The 18,434-nt window shown below is 39.5% G+C and overlaps 1 long non-coding RNA gene across 1 annotated transcript; it reads left to right on the plus strand.

Moving 5' to 3' along the window:
- The first annotated feature begins 715 nt into the window (after window positions 1-715).
- Window positions 716-15,559, plus strand: LOC122438120. The gene is made up of 3 exons (XR_006268449.1): window positions 716-1,034; window positions 7,790-7,885; window positions 15,398-15,559. It is a non-coding gene; the product is annotated as an uncharacterized LOC122438120 (long non-coding RNA).
- The last annotated feature ends 2,875 nt before the right edge of the window (window positions 15,560-18,434 follow it).

Genomic DNA, 18,434 nt, shown 5'->3' on the forward strand with positions numbered 1-18,434 from the left:
TCCAAGGTTAATGGGGTAATGTCCTCGCTTACTCTCACTTGGAGCTAAATTAACTTTGTAAACTCATAGGTTCTGTCTTTTGTCTGTAGGAGTCAGGGTTTAGTGTTCTGAAAGGGAACCAAAGGATTTAATGTTTAACGGTGTGTCTGTACCTCTTTTCAGCAGACTGCGAGCCCATCTCCTTTTCTAACACACCCCTCTGAAAGGAGACCCAGAGAGGTGAGTCTTTGATGACAGCCTTTTTTACTTTGTTTAGAGAATCCTGTCAGGCGTTGTGTTGTGAGAATACCTCGCCTGCCTGCAGCTGTGCTTCACCCAGGACTACTGCAGCATAAGGTTTAAATCATTGAGTTCATGAGGCTGGTGAGTGCTGCCCACTATTTTTCACTGAGGCTCCCTTCTGCATGTGTGTGTGTGTGTGTGTATGTGTTAGTCACTCATTCGTGTCTGACTCTTTGGGACCCCATGGACTGTAGCCCAGCAGGCTCCTCTCTCCATGGAGTTCATCAGATGAAAATACTGCAGTTGGTTACCATTCCGTTCTCTAAGGGGAGGCTTCCTCTACAAGTCACCAAAATGGCTGCCAATTTTGTAAGAAAAGTCATTCAGATGAGTTTGGCCTTGTGGGCTGGGAGGGAGGGGGGGAAACATCATGTATCAAAGCAGTGAACTGATGGACTGCATTTTTACTTTACAAGCAACTGTTTAGGCAGCCTGAAGGAGAGGGTCAGATGATCTGTCCCGTTGCATGCTGCGGTCATCACAGTGAAGGAGGCCAGCTTCAGTGACTGCAGTGAACTGGTCAACATCTGGTTGCTTGGGAGCAAACCGATTGTCGTCAGGGAGCAGCATTGTACAACTATGAGTTCTGTCCAACATTTACAAACTGTCCCTTGTTCCGTGAAGATCCTGGCTGAGATGACAGTGGAAGCTCCAGGATAAGTCCTTGAGAGAAGCAACTGCAGAGAAGCAGGTGTACTGACACTTCACCCACTGCCCTGTGACTCCAAAATGACCCGTGTCCACCTTCTCAGGTCAGTGCCACTTTTGCTTGCTGTAGAAACGTCCTTTTAACCACAGTTCAGGAATGCTAAGTCAGTACCCCAGAGTGGTGGGAAGGCTTTACCTACTTTACATTCACCAAAGCCACTTCTAGTACTGGGTGTAGTCACACTGAAGAAAGGTCACCCAAAGATAGGGAACCTGAGGGATCAGGAGAGCGAGTCTGGTGCTGGACCTTTGTGCCTCAAACACTGAGGCTGCCATTGGTCCTGGATCTACCGTCTATAGAAAGAGATCCATCCCCAGAGTTTGACATTTTAAGGAAATCTGTTAAAGTATTTTCTCATGCCATATCTTCACCTCTGGAAAGTTCACAGGCCTGCATACCAATGATTTCATCACTGTGCAACTAAGGTTAGTAATACAACCCAAGAATGGTGAACTTGTACATGGGCCCTTCCATTTGGGTTGTTCATCATTTACGCTCTGTCTAAACAAACTAAAATTCAGGATCAATTGGTCAATCCATCTGAAAATTGGATGGTAGTGATGGTTATGCAAATCTATAACCCTACTTTTAAAATATTATTGTACATTTACAATGTGAGGATTTTATGGTATGTAAAATTGTCCCAGTAAGCATTAGTAATTATGTTTACAATAAACAATATTATTAAATAAACAATAAATAGCCAATCTGATATTTTCAGATATTTCAACAACTAGTTTGAATTAAACTTCATTCCTAGCCCAATTGGTCCTGAAGAAATATACCATTAATATGGCCCCTAAATGCCCCAATTTGCCATAAGAAATTATTTGTCAAAATCTGAGCTGGAAAGTTATGACCAACCTAGATAGCATATTAAAAAGCAGAGACATTACATTGCCAACAAAGGTCCATCTAGTCAAGGCTATGGTTTTTCCAGTGGTCATGTATGGATGTGAGAGTTGGACTGTGAAGAAAGCTGAGTGCCAAAAAATTGATGCTTTTGAACTACAGTGTTGGAGAAGACTCTTGAGAGTCCTTTGGTCTGCAAGGAGAGCCAACCAGTCCATCCTAAAGGAGATCAGTCCTGGGTGTCCATTGGAAGGACTGATGCTGAAGCTGAAACTCCAATACTTTGGCCACCTCATGCAAAGAATTGACTCATTGGAAAAGACCCTGATGCTGGGAGGGATTAGGGGCAGGAGGAGAAGGGGACGACAGAGGATGAGAAGGCTGGATGGCATCACCGACTCGATGGACATGAGTTTGAGTAAACTCCGGAAGTTGGTGATGGACAGGGAGGCCTGGCGTGCTGCGATTCATGGGGTCGCAAAGAGTTGGACACGACTGAGTGACTGAACTGAACTCAACTGAGCTGGTTTACGTATAAATAACCATTTTTAAATCTATATGAACATTTGTTTTCTAATATCTCCAACTAAATATAGAATGTTTTAGATCTAGACAGTATAAAAAAAAGCAAGTATTTTAGCCATTGAGAAAGAATGAAATTGAGATTAAATTTCACAAATGACTACAGAATGACCATTCCTTTAAGTATAATTATTCAAAATTCTGATAAAATTATATACATAAATTTCTCTCCTAGAAAGACAGTACTTAACTTTTTAAATTGAAATCTCTATAAGCTACATGGCCTCTTGCCCTAAGACTAGATGCCTTATACACAAAGTGGGGAAAAGTATTCATCCATTTCAGCATAACTACTAAATTTCTTGATAAAGAAAAATATCCTTCTTTCTTTAATGTAACTTCTGTTTTCACTGGTTTGAAATAATAACCATAAAATTTTAAACAGCAGGAAGCCTTACAAAAGCCAATTATCATTCATTCAAGCTCTATGATCCTTGCCAGTTTATCTAAAACTAGTTCAAACCCAAAAGTAACTTTTCATAGAAAACTGCTGCTTTTCTTGTGGTCTAGGAAATCAATCAACTCTTAAATACTGTTTAATCTGTAATGTAAGGAAACCTCAATATCTCTAGGGGATTCATGGGAAGCAAATGGTGAACACCTAGAACCCTCTATTTCATCTAATTACCCTTTATTATAATAAAAGCTTGAGTGAAGTGCTTTCAGATTTGAAATTAAAAAATCATTTATTTCTACTATTTGCTGTTGTTCACTCATAGAGGAATTGATTTTATGTTGAATGATCTCACAATTCTTCTAAGGGGTAGAGGGATAACTGCTAATCTCTTGTTATTATTTGATCATCACAATAATCTTTTTAGCCAGGTAATGTTATTATAAATGTTCAATTGCTGGAGAAGCTGAGACTTAATAAAGCTAAATATCTTGGCCAAGTTTATTACATTTATAAGGGACAGAGACACCCAGGACTGGGTTCTAGAGTCAGGATTAACAATTCTCCAATAGAGTAAGAGAAACTGAAGACCAAGGAGTCTCACATGAGCTCCTATCCCAGGGAAAGCCTTCCAAAGGACAAGATCAGACCAACATCGAGTTTGCATTGACTGAAGAACTGAGTTACTCTTAAACCTACAATGTAAATATTGTGCTAGGAGAGAGTGGCTTTAAAAAATAAAATTAAAAAAAAGGCTTTTGCCAAGGACTGGCTAGAAGGAGGATTCAGGAACATGAGATGTATAGTCTGCGAATTTCAGCCCCAGATGAAGCAGTCTGTCCAGGACAGGACCTGGGTTAGGTTAATATTTTTGACCTGTCATTTACTATGGAAAATTCTAAATAGACCACAGATTCCAGCTGCTTTGGATGGGCTATTTTAATAAGAACATTGCACTCACAGACTGTCAGTTTCCTGACTGATAAACCTAAATGCAAATAGTGTCTCATACTGTTTGGAAGAAGCCAAGACCAAGCTGAACAGTATGTTTTGGCTGGGAACTCCCTAAACATTTTCTAGGAGCTCTTTCTTCCTGCTGGCAGAAGAAAACAAATCTAGTTGGGTATTATAAGATATTTTTTTTCTCCTGTTTAGCCTCAAAGAAAAATACACTTTCCTGAGAAATCTGAAATTATAACGTGCTCTTTTAGACATTGCCACATAATTTACACTTCTGGCAAAGATTCTCCCAGCAGCCACTTGGGATACATTTTCATTCAGCACATTGGCACTTTTATGTAATTTTGATAAAGGTCTTATTCACTGGGATAACTGTGGCAACTCACTGTCCTTTGGTTGTCCTACCTGGACTATGTGTTGAATGGCTTGAATTGCTGAGTGACTGGATAACCGTGTTACCCGTGAAGCACATTAGTTGGAGGTGAAACACAGATGATAATATTTAAGGGCCCATTAAGATCTAGCAAGGCAGAAGCTGGGTCATTCTGCTTGCATTGGCCAGATCCTCCAAAGCTTTCTGTTCTTTTCTCCACGTTGATACTTGACCAGTCTTGTCAGTCCAGTGACAATGGAGAAAAAAAGGAAAAAAAAAATGAAACGCTGTTAATAGGATTATACAATTTGGGGAATAGAATGTTGTTACAGATGATTGTTTTGAAAGCTGACTTCGTTTTAGTGAAAACAAGCTCAATCCATTACACCAGAGGCCGTAGTGCCAAACACAATCTTTTCTAGTTTGAAAGATGTGATTGCTTTTTAATGTGGAAATTTCACAAGGTTACAAAGAGGAAAAAAAAAAAAACCTAAACTCCTTTCATGTAACAAAGTCACTTTGGGATGTAGGTTACAATGCCCTGACAGTGTCCAGATACCCTGACCACATCGCAAATCAGGAAGGTGGATCCATTTGATTTACACCATTTCTCAATTGTGTTTCTCTTATGCCTCTGAAATGGCCTAAGAGTTTCTTTACCAAAATAAATAGAAAGTAAAGATAATCTAAATACTGGAAGTTTGCAGGGTCAGGCAAGGATAAGCGAGATAGGGGAAACAAATACAGGTAAAGAAACGTAGTGTACAGACCTCTGTGTGTGTGTGTCTGAGAGAGAGAGAATTCTCCTTTACCAAAGCAGTTTTATTTGCTCACTCCAGTTTGGCCAACCAAATCCTGTTATTTAAACCTGTTCTAATAATTTAATCTGGTGCTTTGCTGTCACCAGGTTCCACACCATCTTTTTTTCTCCCCTATACCTTTAGGGGATTTTAAAGGAAATTAAAAATTCATCAAATCAATTTTTAATGTGCTCATACAATATGGCTGAGATTAACGAAATGATGATGGCCAGGTTTTGACTCTGCCATCATTTATCAGACACTGTAATTCTTTGTTACTATAAGGAGTATGTCAAGCTTGTATATTGTCACCCTGATTATTTAACTTATATACAGAGTATATCATGTGAAATGCCAGGTTGGATGAAGCATAAGCTGGAATCAAGATGGCCAGGAGAAATATCAATAACCTCAGATATGCAGATGACACCACCCTAATGGCAGAAAGTGAAGAAGAGCTAGAGTCTCTTGATGAAAGTCAAAGGGAGAGTGAAAAAGCTGGCTTAAAACTCAACATTCAGAAAACTAAGATCATGGCATCTGGTCCCATCACTTCATGGCAAATAGCTGGGGAAACAATGGAAACAGTGACAGACTTTATTTTGCGGGGCTTGAAAATCACTACAGGTGGTGACTTCAGCTATGAAATTAAAAGACGCTTGCTCCTTGGAAGAAAAGCTATGGTTTTTCCAGTAGTCATGTATGAATGTGAAAGTTGGATTACAAAGAAAGCTGAGTGCCGAAGAATTGATGCTTTTGAACTGTGGTGCTGGAGAAGACTCTTGAGACTCTCTTGGACTGCAAGGAGATCCAATCAGTCTATCCTAAAGGAAATCAGTCCTGAATGTTCATTGGGAGGACTGATGCTGAAGCTGAAACTCCAATACTTTGGCCATCTGATGCAAAGAACTGACTCATTGGAAAAGACCCTGATGCTGGGAAAGATTGAAGGCGGGAGGAAAAGTGGACAACAGAGGATGATGGTTGGATGGCATCACCGACTCGATGGACATGAATTTGAGCAAGCTCCGGGAATTGGTGATGGACAGGGAAGCCTGGCGTGCTGCAGTCCATGGGGTCACAAAGAGTCAGACACAACTGAACAACTGAACTGAACTGATCTGAATACAAAATGAAATTCTCAGAATACAGTTGGTGGGACAAGGAAACAGTGTTTCTACTGGTAAGGAAATATATATATATATATATATATATTATATATATCACTAAATTGAGAATGATCAAAAGTTACGCTGTGTTGAAGAGAATTGAATGTCCATTGTGTGGAATACATCTCTCCATTCTTCAACTAGGCTTTCATCCCTAGCTCGGGAGGGTGGTGCCATAGCAGCAAATACAGCCATGACAATGTAGCAGCATTTTTCAGAACCTTGGATAGAAATGACATATACCCCATGAAATCTTTTTGTCCTAACAGTAATTGGTTGTTATTTTTTTGTCTGCGCATTCTGAATACATGTCATCCTGTTCTTTTGTGACTGGCAGGGGAAAAACAGGTGAAGAAGCCATATGATTGCAGTGCTCCTTGCAAAAGTTTGGCCGACAAAATTACTATAGCATCTTCAGGAGCCAGCATAAAAGAACACAAGTCTAAGCATTAAGGGAACTGGGACACTGGAAGGGAAATGTGCTGGCCTTTTGTTGGAGTGAAATTTAGGGGAAATAAGTTGGGAGTCTGAAAAACAAAGCAAGGCTACAATGTCCAGTTTTATTTAAGCAAATCCTGGTTAGAGCCTGGTAGTTCCACTTGGTGCACCATTCACTTAGTACTCAGGCCAGCTCACGTTAGTTCATTGAATGGCTACCATGTTCCACCTATTTCATGTACTTATTTGATCCTCCTGAAACCTTGAGATAGATATTCTTATCCCACTTTGCAGAAGGAGAAATTGAGAGGCATGGATTTAAGATACCCCAGATTCATCCACTCCAGAGCCCATATAATCCCACTACCTGTTGTTTATTCTACCACCAACTTCACTTATGGCAAAAGCCTATTGATTCTTGGGACTGGGGACTGGACTTATTCAATGATATGGAGTCTAGTTAAGTCTCCAATTAGAACCTCAGAGTCCTTGGTTATGAGACTTTGAGGAAAGGGTTTGGAGATCTTCAGATGAAAGGAAAACAAAGCATAACTTTCTTTAATCAAATATATATTCGATATGACAAAGTGTTGTCGGCTATGTAGGTTTGTTCAGCAAATAAGCCTCTGAGACCTTCATCTCTACGTTCTTGATACCTAGTATAATGCCTGGCACATAGTGGTTACCCAATGAATATTGGTTGAAATTAACTGCGCAATTCATAGTTATGGAATAAATCAGGAAATTTAATAACTTATGCAGAAATGATATTTCATATTTATTTCTTCGTTTCTAAAGTTGTCCTGTCCGAGGTGATTCTAAAATATTTATCTATATTTTAGTCTTTTATGGTATGATGACAAGGCTTTGTAAAATGACATAACTCATTATGTTCCTTTTTAAAAGGTGAACTAAACATGCCCCTACAACAATATTCCCATAATAAATGTCTTACGGAGTATTGATTAATGGATTCTTTGGTTAAAAAAAAAAAAAAAACAGGTTTCTTCTTGGATTTCAGTTATTGCTTAGACTGCGTGGTCTATACAGGAAAAAAAAAAAAAACTGCATGAAATCAGACACCAAGCTCGGAGGGCATGCATGCACACTGTACCAGAAGTCATGTTGTTCCAATCCAAATGTACTAAATCCTCCTGTAATGTGTGGTCAAGGAGTTAAGTTCTAAAGGAAATGCCTAACGTGGAAACCATATCTGTCTGTCTCCTTCAGCCTCTGAGCCTCTCTGAAGAACTCTGCAGAGGAAGGTGTCTCCAATGCTTCACCCAGGAATGATAGCCTTACCAAGTGCTTCGAAGGAGTCATACAGTAAGGGCCAACTTTGGGTTTGGAAAAGAGAGGAAGCAAACTGACTCTGTGGTTTGTTGTGAGATCCTAGGAGGAGCTTTGAGTGTTACAGAGTCTTTCCTCTTCCCACCCTTCCAACCTCCTCCTCACTCCCTTCTGGATTTCATTCTTTCTCACAGAAGCTTGGCAGTAGGCAGAGTGAGAAAGTCTAGCTGGGGAAAGGACCCTTCCGTTCAGGTCTCCTTTGCATGGCCTATGACTGCAGCCCCAACAGTCGATTGTGAAACTAGAAGCCCTCTGTCATTGAGTCTGTCTTACCAAGAGGAAAAACTGCTTTGTGTGATGACTTTATGGCAAATGCTGGCAACAGCTTTGCCCTGCATACTGAAAGAGAGACATTTCTAACCGCAGCTCATGAACCACACATATTTACTCTGGCACATGCCCACTATTTGTTCATAGGCTTTCTGTCTCTACTAATGCGTTCCAATTTTGGAGGCTAAATCATTGCCAGTAGTTTCCAGGACATTCCGCTAGGCTAAGCAAAATTGCCCTAAGCGGTAGTCAGAAACCACTGGAGTAGTATTGTAAATACAGACTATTTGCAGAAAATGAAAGATAGCAAACATCTTATCGTTTTTGTGCTGCAGAATTCCATGGGTCATATCTTGCAGAGAGTCATGCAAGGCACTAACAAGAAACTAGAGCAAGGTACAAGGGCTTTCATCCCCACTAAAACTCAAAAATTGTGCCTGAAACCACTTGGAAAGTTGGTCACAGTCTAACACAGCTTTAACACTTTAACACTTCTGAACACTATTCAAGAGTCATGCTAGAGATTAGATACAGCCTAAAACCTGTAGTAGCCTTTTGTCTGGTGTGGATTTTTAAATGAGCATAAGATCTGAAAATATTGGAGCAAGATAGCTCTGCATTCAGTGATAGCCATCCCATCACCATGTGAGTCTTTCCCTTGGGCCAAACAATGACTGAATGGTTGATGTAGAACCAGGTTGATTCCAAGATCTGGGATAACTGGGGAATTCTGCATTTGTAATAAAACCTCCCAGCACTGTTGAGCTGCCTTTTACCTTATCTCACCTCTGGCAGGGACTGAGGAAAGGCTACATTACATGATATTGCTTCTCAGTCCATATCTCTTTTGCCTGTTTTCTATTGGATTTGTTTCTAACCAAAGCAGAGTTTTTGCTTATCCAAGAATTTTAATAATAAATAAGAGTGTTTGTTATACATTCAACAACTCTGATATCGATGCATCAGTATGACCATGTCTGTGTTTGAAAAGAGGAAGGAAGCTCACTCCAAAAGCAAGTGCTCAGTATCCACTAGTATTCTTTTGAGGTGGCTAGGCAGATTCTTGAAGTACTTATACATTTTACAATACCTCTTGAGGGCTATTGAAACAAGTCTGTTTCATCCTAAGGGTGAAGCAAAATTAAGTTGAAATAAGCCACAATTAAAACTCCATGTGTTGGGTTACGAGACACAGGAAGGATATCCATATCGCTATCCATGTGTATTCTGTTAACATTTCAGGCATTTTAACTTTGGGGAGTGGATGGCATGAGGGGGACTAGGTAGGAACAAGGCCACCACATCAAACTGATAGTGGGGTGGAAGGAACATTTGACACCTCCCGCCTTTTCTGCCCCCTGTCTGTTTTTAATTTTGCTTAATCATTCCCGTCTGGAGATTGTATATTTTAAGTTGCCTCTCCAAGCAACACAGAGGTATAGTGTCAGAGAGCCTGATCTCAAAGCCAGGCAAACTGATGTGAAAGCTGTAAAGGCCCCAAGCCACAAGAAAGACAGAAAAGGAATGGGGTGGGGTCTTGGCTGAAATGACATTAGCCTTCAGGGTGTATGCAGTAACCAGGAAGATGGCACTGGGAGACATAACCTTTCTCTCATGATGAGTGTAAGACTTTTTGTGTGTTTGTGTTTTAAAAAGTTAACATCCCTTTGAAAGTTCTAAAGGTGACTTTCTGGCAAATGTGAACTACCATGAAATTATACTGGAAAGAGATTCCAAGGCAAGAGACTTCAAAGTGAAATTTGTCCATTATAAATATGAAGGTAATAGAAAAGGGAGAAAACTGGTGACAGAACCTAAAATGTGTTTTACACATGTGCACATGCATAGAAACATCAAGAAGTGGATAGACCCCATCAATAGTAACTTCAAGGGAAAAAGTATTACGCTGAATCCTAAAACCACTCCCGAGTCATGTAGATCTGGGGTGACTTCAAATTCACACAAGCTAAGTGTTGGTATTTACATGTACATTTCTAAAACATATCTGTAAGATGGGAATGATAATAATTTCACCTATAGCAAAACTATGGGCTTCCCTGGTAGCTCAGCTGGTAAAGAGTCCACCTGCAATGCAGGAGATGCTGGTTCGATTCCTGGGTCAGGAAGATCCCCTGGAGAACTCACTCCAGTATTCTTGGGCTTCCCTGGTGGCTCAGACAGTGAAGAATCTGCCCGCAGTGCCGGAAACCTGGGTTCAATCCCTCGGTTGGGAAGATCCCCTGGAGGAAGCCATGGCAACCCACTCAAGTATTCTTGCCTGGAGAATCCACATGGACAAAGGAGCCTGGCGGGCTATAGTCCATGGGGTCGCAAAGAGTCAGACACGACTAAGCGACTAAGCGTAGCACAGCACAGAAAAATTCTAAGTCTCAAATGCAGTACTCAAAAATCATCTTCCATTATTATTTAATGACTTACATGATATGGGAATTTTTTTTTTTTAATGTCGTGCAATCCCGATAACCAATAGCTTCCTCCCTACAGGGAATAGCCTTGAACCTAATCTACAATTCTTTCAATTTTTTGTTTTCTTCTCATATATACTTTCCCCTGCCCAGGGTTATTGAAGACTCTGTGAATGCAGCATCACTGCAGGTTTATGCACCACTGTAGTCATCACTTGACATTGTCGATATTGTGGTTTTAATGAAAGGAAGGCTGTAGGCTTACACACACAGATATGCATTGCATTTGGAAAAAAACCAAAACATTTTGAATAGCTTTTCTTCATGTTTTATCACCAGTTAGAGGAATAATAAAACTACTTATTTACTCTTTTGCTGATGAAGCTGATGCTGTTTACTGTAGTTGTGTAATGTATTTACCTCATCTGTTTCCCTGTTTAGTTGTGTGTGTCTAGTTAATGCCATTCTTTCTTAAAAGTGATAAATTATGACTGTAGGTTGTTTTCCCTAAGCTTTTTTTTTTTTTGGTAGTTGTTATTATTCAATAGTCATAGAAGCAGTGGGGAAGTTACCTCAAATGAGAGAAAATTAGTAAATGAAGACTAGAGATTCATGGTGTATGTGTGTGTGCCAGTGCTGGAAATCCTATGCCCTATGTGCATTTACGCATGTGAAAGACATGTGTTTACAGACAGAAACCATGCAGTTATTAGCAACCAACAATGGTGCTCTTGATTCTCACTGAAAATTACTCTAAGTCACATGGGAAATTTTCATAAGTGCTTAAATCAGAGCCCTGCCCAGTCAATAACTCAGCGAATGCGTCCCGGCTAAGCTACGAAGATAGTGAGAAAATCTTGGATTAGGAGAGCCAAAATGTAACATAAATAGTGTCAAATCAAAACTGCTGTGGGCATTTTTTAAAGTTATTTGGCTTAAGTCCTCATGTACTCAGAAGTAAAGCATTGCTGCTGCTTTCAAAGGGACAGAGAGCAGAGGAAAGATTTGATCAGAGGCACATAAGCACTTAAAAGAAAACAGGAGCAACTGTGAGAGTACATATTCTGAGTAGGAACCAGCTGCGGGCACTTCTGAATCATTTGTCTTCCTGATCTTTTAGGAATCAGCCTGTAGGTACCACAAGGGTGAGGCCTGGAGTGCCCGGGGAAGGGTGCATGTGCGTGTGGGAGGGGTACGGAGCACTTTCCCTCAGTGCCACCCCCACCCCCAGGAGAAAGGGGTGTCCAGTCCTCGGTCTACCTGCCGACAGGGCAGTTAGGCCCGTTCTCCTGTTGTGTTGCTCCCTGCCAGCACCTCCTCCTTCAGCGGTGATGAGACCTGGCTATGCACAACAGGTACTCTGGACTCTCCTAGGCTTGAGGACGGGGCCTTCCTTACTCAGACTAGGTACTTGTCTTTGTGCGTGATTTTAAGGGTGCTAAAAAAATGTGTCTAAGTCCCTAAAATATTACTCCCATCAATCTGCAACATAGCTTCTGAAACGTCACCACTAAAAATCACCATCTTCAAGTCAATGCTAATCATCCATAGTAAGAGGAGTGATGTGTTAACTGCTTTTACCCTTTCTATTGCCATTCTAATTGGATTACCAGATAACGTCCTACCCTTTTGAAAGCAGAAATAAACATGCAATGTGATGGGGCACAATGCGGGCAGAATCTGACAGAAAATTTGGTCAACATGAGAAACGGAAAAGGTCCAGGCCATATCAGTTCCAGTGAGGGCCACAGTGAGGGGACCTTGGGTAACCAGATTACAAAATTATACCTCTAGGCAGGGGAAGCAGGCAAGACGAAGGGCCGTTCCAAAATCAGTAAATGTTGTCCAAGAACCACTTACCAGCATTTCCTAAGGCTGGTTCTTCTGCTGGAGTGCAGACCTTCCAGCGAAATATATTGTGAAAAAATGTCACCCCTCTACTGTAAACAAACACCCCACCCCCACTCTGCCCCTCTGCCCCAGTTTCTCATTTGCAAAACTTACAGTTATTACAGCAGCCTCCAAGGTTTTTCGGAGGAACAAGATATTCAAGGAACCTAGAGCTCTTCAACCAAATGATTTTATCTCAGATTTCTCAGTTTTGACACCCAAGCTCTCACATTGGAAAATCAACATATCTTTGTCATATTGTTGGCTAAAACACAGCAAGTAAATCCCTTGAGAACTGTAGAGATATGAACAGGCTATTCAGCATAACCTTGTCAAAAGAAGATACAGTACTTTCTGGGTAGTTCCTGTCCCATAGTCCAGAATAGGTCATTGTTTCTAAAAAAAAATATATATATATATGTATATGTATATACACACACACGTGTCTGTGTTGGGGGGGTGGGGTGGTGCTTCCCAGTTGGCTCAGAAGCCTGGACTATCATCAGACCTCCAAACGTTCGATGCCACTACTTCCAAATCACAAAACTTCCCTATCCATTCAGGACTGTGGGACTCTGGGAAATTGCCCAGGCCATGTTTCATAAACAGGCCCTGGAACTCCTGGGAAAGGAGCTATCTTGACCCATAGGAAAGGGGTCACTGCAGGTTTTATTATGTGTTTTCTAGAGGTACAGATGAGGTAGGGTGAAGGAGGTAGAGTTCATGCCTGAAATGGGAAAAGAGATAATTATCAGGAAACTATTTCTTTAGCTATTCAACACAGCCCCTTGGGTTAAGAAAAAATTTAGGAGCCTGATTTTCCTGATACCTTCTGGATTTAAAACAACAACAGGAGAGTGTCATTGACCTTTCAGTATCTTCCAATAAAGCTATGTCAGTAATAATATTTTTTAAAGATGTACTTTCATTATAAGTAGAGAAGAAAAAAAAAAGTGAAAAACACACTTTAGCCACTTCGTCTTATTCAATTATTCAGGCAAACTACAAATAAGAATGATAAATTCATCCAGCCTCTGTTTTTCCAAATGTTCCTAATGTTTTACTAAATATGTAATTTACTCTCATAGAAATTGTATCAGGAAGACAAAAGCCAACAGAATTATCCATAATTTACAGATGGGTTAAGAAACAAGCAAAAATTAGGTAAAAACAATTTAGCCCCTCACTAGTTGTTTTATCTTCATGATCCCATGTTTCTTAAAAAAACAAACAAACGTTGAATTGATTGAGTACTTTGGTGCTAGGAGGACACAACCTCAAATGAAAACAAAGTGATCAATTTTCCAAAACTAAATAATGAATCAGTGGTGGTGCTGCTACTAGAATCAGCCAAGAAAATAGTTATAAAGATATTTAATCTCAGAAATGTCCTTCCATTCATTAACTCAAGGATATGTTTCTTTTTGAACCACAAAGATTAAATAGTTTTAACAGAGATTATATCTAAGGAGGCCACCCAAATTTACCTTTCCATTTCTCATTCCCTGGTCATACTCTAGAGACATTAAATATCTTGGTCCAGAAATGTATATGTTCCACTGAAATTAAGTATGTTGGGTTTTCCGTTCTTTGGGCAAACATTAGCGGTCAGTCACAGACTCTTTCAACCAGATAATGTTACTCAGGAAAAAAATTCTAAAAGATTCCTGTGGATTAGATAGTCAGACAAAATTTTCCCTGTACAAGGCTGTGCCTCTGAACAATCATGATGCTGACCCAGCAAAAGCAATGTCTTTATTTCATCTTTGGAATCCGAGGAGGAAAACTAAAACAAGTGGTCATTACTGAAGGGGGTTTCGATAACTGCTTTAATGGGACAGGGTGATTTTATGTGAAGGTCTTTGTGACAACTCAGGAAGAAACAATCAAGAGGAAAACTGTTTTTACAGCTTGTGACAAGGTAGTGCCAATAAATAGGAATGACGCCTTGATCGTTTATCCCAGAGACCCTAATGCTTAGTTTGACTGTATAATTTATCATCCAAGCTAAGATATTTTTAGAGAGTGAAAGGAGGTACAGTTAGCAATTATGCTGGAACAACAGGTGTAAATTAAAATATTTCAGGCAAACAGGGCAAATGATCACCCTACTAATACTAGAAAAGAGATTGATTATAGCATAACACTGACATGGAGCAGGTTTCTCATTAGTATTTAATATGAAGACAGCTTTTTTATGGTGTTTAATACATGCTCATTTTAACTATACAGGGTGGTGATATCCCAGTACATATCCTCCTTGTACTAATCATTAAATCAGTGAATCTTATCTTGTCAAATGGTAGGTTAGTTTACATATTTTAGATATATTGAAAGGGACATCAATTTTTTTTAACCCTGAAAACCAGTTATTAGAACATAATAATGTGCTTGTCTCCTGAATATGAATGCCCATTCCATGGGGAGTAACCCACTTACCTGGAAAATAGGAGTTTTCAGTTTATCCTTTTGGATTTGTAGTGTCTTAAAGGTAATGTTTATTCCAGATCATCTTGGGGGATAAAAACCATTGTAGCATGGAGTCTTGGCACATAGTAGGTACACAGTAAATATTTGTTGAACAAATGAAAGACATGTACTCAGCAGAATAATTTTTAAAGAAATATGAATATGTAGAAAATCATATATTTATTTTTATTCAACTCTTTCTCAGTAGTTACATAAAAGAAATAAAAATACACACTGGAGTCAACAATTATTTTGCATGCTCCTGGAAATAACAGCAAACAGGTTGGTTGCTATTCAGAACTTACAGAAGAGACAGTATCTCTCTATAGATCCTGCAAGCTTAAGAGATGAAACAGTTTGTTTTGGTATGAAAAATAAAATAAAACCTATTTTTTTCCACTTAATTGAAGTATTCTATCCCTCCCATGATTAGGACAGTTATCCTGGAGAACAGATTTGATGTTGGTGTTGAAGAAAGTTCATCAATGACTTGGCAAGAAGTAAGAGATGAAGAGTTCTGGAAGCCTGTGTAGAAATGCTCATAGAAGAAAACAGGTAAAACTTGAGGAAAAGACATGAAGGAATTAATAATAATTATTTTTAAATGATAGTTATATCTGATGTAACTTCAGAGGGAAGCTGAGCAAAGGATACATGACACTTCCCTGTACTATGTTTGCACAGTTTGTGTCTATAATTATTTCAAAATAAAAGTTTAAACAAATTTTTAAAAAAGAAAACAAAATGAGAAAGTTGAGATGGAGAAGTAAATTGTCTTAAGACAAATTTCATGTAATTAGAATATGCTAAAGGAAACTATAGTGACTCTTTCAACATTCTTTATACAACATTCAAGAAATATTTTTTGAGTACTTTTCTCTATAATAATCACTTTTCTTAATGTTGAGGATACTGTGGTGAACAAAATAAAGTTCCTGTTCTCGAGGAGCTTATATGCCAGGGCATATATGTAATATGCAAATAATAGTCAAATAGGAGATGTGGGTTCAATTCTGGGGTCAGGAAGATCCCCTGGAGAAGAAAATGGCAACCCACTCCAGTTTTCTTGCCTGGAGACTCACATGGACAGAGGATCCTGGAGGGCTGCAGTCCATGGGGTCACAAGGAGTCAGACAGGGCTGAGCAACTGAGCGTGAGTCAGATGGATACATAGTGCTTCAGATTATAGTAACTGCTCAGAAAAAGAGTAAAGGGGTAAAAAGGCACAGTGAGATAGGCAAGTACCGTTTTATAAGGGTTGAAGGAAGGCACTCTGATAAGGTGCCATTTGTGCAGAACAAAAGGAGGGAACTGAGCCACGTGGATATCTGAGAAAAGAGCTTTGCAGACAGATGCTACAGCACGCGCAAATGTCCTGAGACAGGGGCATTCCCAGCATGTTCAGAAAGCAGCAAGGAGGTCAATGTGGCCTGAGAACAAGGAAGAGGGTGATAGAGGATGAGTTCAGGGACATAGATAGGGTGAACTCAGAAAGCATTATAGGCTTTGAAGACAAGGAGTCTGTAGGTTAGGGCCAGGTTGGGGTTTGGACATAAAACTTGAAAGACATTAGCATGGAAATGATATTCAAAGTCAAGAGGCTAGATGAGACCACCAAGAGAAGAGTTTAAATGGAGAAGGCAGGTTGACACAAGAACTGAGCCTTGAGCAGTACTGATACTTCAAGATGAAGAGGATAAAGAAGAAATGAAGAAGCAGCAGATTGTGACATAGAAGAAAGGTGTCCAGAAGGCCAAGAGAAAAAAGTGTTTCAAAAAGGAAAAAGTGACCAACTGTAACCAGTTAGTTGAGAGTTAGAGAAAACGAGGATTAAAAATTGACCATTAGATTTGGGAAGTAAATGTTGGGACATTTACTAGATAATTGAGGGAGAATGTTAAGGCTGAAGGCCTGAGAGGAGCAGTTTTAAGAATGACTGGGTGAAAACGAATATACTGCCCAAAGCAATCTATAGATTTAATGCAATCCCTATCAAGCTACCAAAAGTATTTTTCACAGAACTAGAGCAAATAATTTCACAATTTGTATGGAAACACAAAAAACCTCGAATAGGCAAAACAATCTTGAGAAAGAAGAATGGAACTGGAGGAATCAACCTGCCTGACTTCAGACTATACTACAAAGCTACAGTCATCAAGACAGTATGGTACTGGCACAAAGAAAGAAATACAGACCAGTGGAACAAAATAGAAAGCCTGGAGATAAATCCACACACCTCTGGACACCTTATCTTTGACAAAGGAGGCAAAAAAATACAATGGAGAAAAGACAATCTCTTTAACAAGTGGTGCTGGGAAAACTGGTCAACCACGTGGAAAAGAATGAAACTAGGACACTTTCTAACACCATACACAAAAATAAACTCAAAATGGATTAAAGATCTAAATGTAAGACCAGAAACTATAAAACTCCTAGAGGAAAACAGGCAGAACACTCTCTGACATAAATCACAGCAGGATCTTCTATGACCCACCTCCCAGAGTAGGAAATAAAAGCAAAAATAAACAAATGGGACCTAATTAAACTTAAAAGCTTTTGCACAACAAAGGAAACTATAAGCAAGGTGAAAAGACAGCCCTCAGATTGGGAGAAAATCATAGCAAATGAAGCATGACAAACTGACAAAGAATTAATCTCAAAAATATACAAGCAGCTCATGTAGCTCAGTACCAGAAAAATCAATGACCCAATCAAAAAATGGGCCAAAGAACTAAACAGACATTTCTCCAAAGAAGATATGTAGATGGCTAACAAACACATGGAAAGATGCTCAACATCACTCATTATCAGAGAAATTCAAATCAAAACCACAAATCAAAGTCACATCTCACACCAGTCAGAATGGCTGCCATCAAAAAGTCTACAAGCAATAAATGCTGGAGAGGATGTGGAGAAAAGGGAACGCTCTTACACTGTTGGTGGGAATGCAAATTAGTGCAGCCACTATGGAGAACAGTGTGGAGATTCCTTAAAAAACTGGAAATAGAACTGCCATATGACCCAGCAATCCCACTGCTGGGCATACACACTGAGGAAACCAGAATAGAAAGAAACAGGTGTACCCCAATGTTCATCATAGCACTGTTTACAACAGCTAGGGCATGGAAGCAACCTAGATGTCCATCGGCAGACCAATGGATAAGAAAACTGTGGTAGATATACACAATGGAGTATTACTCAGCTATTAAAAAGAACATATTTGAGTCAGTTCTAATGAGGTGGATGAAACTGGAGCCTGTTACAGAGTGAAGTAAGAAAGAAAGAAAAACACCAGTACAGTATATTAACGTATATATATGGAATTTAGAAAGATGGTAACAACAACCCTATATGTGAGACAGCAAAAGAGACACAGATATAAAGAACAGAGTTTTGGACTCTGTGGGAGAAGGTGAGGGTGGGATGATTTGAGAGAATAGCATTGAAAAATGAATATTATCATATGTGAA

This window comes from Cervus canadensis, chromosome 3 (genome assembly GCF_019320065.1).
Source record: "Cervus canadensis isolate Bull #8, Minnesota chromosome 3, ASM1932006v1, whole genome shotgun sequence".
Classification (NCBI taxonomy): Eukaryota; Metazoa; Chordata; class Mammalia; order Artiodactyla; family Cervidae; genus Cervus; species Cervus canadensis.